The sequence below is a fragment of the Echinops telfairi genome, unplaced genomic scaffold (genome assembly GCF_000313985.2).
Source record: "Echinops telfairi isolate 266 unplaced genomic scaffold, ASM31398v2 ScPeMD7_7467;HRSCAF=8505_1, whole genome shotgun sequence".
NCBI lineage: Eukaryota > Metazoa > Chordata > Mammalia > Afrosoricida > Tenrecidae > Echinops > Echinops telfairi.
In genome coordinates, this window is record NW_022111368.1 from 12917219 (window position 1) to 12919799 (window position 2581).

A 2581-nucleotide genomic window follows, 5' to 3' on the forward strand; every position below is an offset into this window, starting at 1 on the left:
GCTTGTGGCCGCATCCCTCCCATCTCCTCTGCCTTTGTGGTCACATGCTGCCTTTCGTGTGTGTGTGTGTGTGTGTGTGTGTGTGTGTGTGTGTGTGTGTGTTGTGTATGCCTGTCTATATCTGGGTCACTGTGAAACTTTTTTGTTAATCAGGAAGACACCCATATTGGATTAGGACCCACCTTGTGTCCGTATGACTGCATGTTAACTAATTGCACCTGTCAATGGACTCGATGGCAGTGAGTTTACACACATTTCTGAGATACACCAGTGGCAGGAGGTGACCTGTCCAGCCCTTTACAGCGCTGCCTCCCTGCCTGGTCAGGTTGGGTGACAGTGTGCTCCTGTCAGGAAGGTGGTACCTCGCTCCTCATCCTCTGCTTGAGCCTCTCCGAGACATTGTTTGCAGTGTTGAGAAAAGCCATGTGTCACCACTGGAAACAGTCTCCTCTGGGGGAATCCCAAGATGACGGAATTCAGAGTGGGAGCAGAGCTGCTCACCCACCAGGGATGGATGCAGGGAGCAGGGGAGCCAGATCCCCGGTCTCACCCACTGGGGCTGCTAGAACTGGAACACCACGAGTGGGTGACTTTAACAAACAGAAAAGTGTTTTCTCACAGTCTGGGAGTCTAGAAGTCCAAATTCAAGATGCCACCTCTAGGGGAAGGCACTCTCTGTCTCCGTCTCTATCTCTCCCCCTCTTCTCTCTCTTGCCCTTGCTCTCTGTTGGCTCACGTCTCTGTTCAGCATCTATCGCTTTCCTCAGCACCTTGGCATAGCATTCCTTCACGGGGCACGACATTTCTCTTTCTGCAACCGCGTGTGCTTCCCAGCACTGAATCTGCTCTTTAGTGTCTCCAAAGGAATTGTTTTAAGACGCACCCTCCACGAATCCTGTCTCAGGACTGTAACAAAGAAACTAGAGTCCCAAATGGAATTCGAGCCGCAGGAATAGGGGGTTAGGTTTCCCAGCATATGTTTTGGGGGCACAATTCAATCACAGAAGGTGACCCCAGCCATACTATGGCTGCCAGCTCGACGACTTCTCATTCTAGGGAGTTAGTATGGCAACAACCTTATGAAAAAAGTGGTGTATTTTTTCCGCTGTCTTAGAAAGATTCATTCAGGTTTCAAGAGGCTGCCTTGGCAATGAGCTCTCTTTGACCTGTAAAGGGATTTGAATGGGAGGTCGCTGTGCCTCTTGTCACGAGTCATCTGCAACTTCAAGAAGAGGAGCGTGTCCGTGAGCAGGACGGGGATGTGTGGGCTTCTGGATGGAGGGGACTCAGCCTTGTCTCTGTGTCACTTCCACAGCATTCGAAGGGATGGCTTTGAGAGTTATTAGAGTCCCTAACAGTGTCTCTCATACTGTGTTCTCTGAACCCTCCTGTAAGAGGTTTATAAAAACGCAGGCACACGTAACAAGGCAGCTTCCTGTGGTCCCTCTGGGACGTTCACAAGACAGCACAGCCCACTGAAAGTTTCAGGGGCCCCGCACCAGGGGTGGTAGTTGTTGTTAGGTCCTATCGAGGTGGTTCCGATTCCCCGAGACAACCCCCACAACCAAATGCAGCACTGGCCCTGCCCCCTCCTCCCATGTGTTACGTTCGAAGCTATCATGGCAGCCACTGTGTCCATCCATCCTGTCGAGGACTTCCTCTTGTTTTGCTGCCCCTCTACTTTACCCAGCAAGGGGAGCCCCCTCCAACCCTCGGCTTCCCCAGCTCATCTGACTCTTGCTTGCCTTTTCCTTAAGACACTAGTTTCAAGTCCATTTTATATAACCTTGGGAGCATTCGTTTGGGGAAGCGTCTTTAGTAACCCCGGGAAAATTCACATTACAGGGCAGAGAAAAGCACTAGGTCTCCTTAGAATGCCCACGCTGTTGAGTCAGGTTGAGTTTGTCTTGCTATCCTAGAGGGGACGGCGCGAGACAATCAAGGTAGAACTTTCTCATAGCATTTCTGCTGTGTCCTCCGAAGGCAGAGGACATGCTGCCTGGTGAGCGGTCCACTCCGGCGTTGGGGGGATGGCGTGGTTTGAAACACCTGGTGGCTTCCCTGGAGCTTCATCTCCACACACGCTGCTCCAGACGGTGGACCAAACCCCAAACCAAACCCCTCATCGGCAAAGCTCCAGATGCACAGCCCCAGGGAGCCAGCACTGCCCCTCAAACTCAAACTCACCACCATGCAATCAGTTCCGACTCACGGGGACCCAGCAGGACAGGGTCGACCTGCCACTGTGAGTGTCAGGCTGTAACTCTGTGCAAGTTGAAAGCCCAGTCTGTCACCTGCAGAGCAGCTAGTGTGTGTTTTCAATCTACTGATGTTGTGGTTCACAGGCCAACAACACAACATAGACACTACCCAGAAAAATGATGACGCCCACTGTGTTAGTATTGGGTGCTTTAGAGAAACAAATTCACAGAAACTCATATGTATGAGAGAGTTTTGTATAAAGGTTAAGTGCATATTAAGAAAGCATCCCAACCCAGTGCTGCCCAAGCCCACAAGTCCAACATTAACCCATATGTCCAACACCAATCCACAAAGTTCTCCTCCATCTCACAAAACACAC

At 51.1% G+C, this 2581-nt stretch overlaps 1 protein-coding gene across 1 annotated transcript in view; it reads left to right on the forward strand.

Moving 5' to 3' along the window:
- TMEM255B (transmembrane protein 255B) overlaps positions 1 to 2581 on the forward strand; it is a 136255-nt gene that overhangs the window by 119168 nt on the left and 14506 nt on the right. The gene's annotated exons all lie outside the window — the stretch shown is intronic.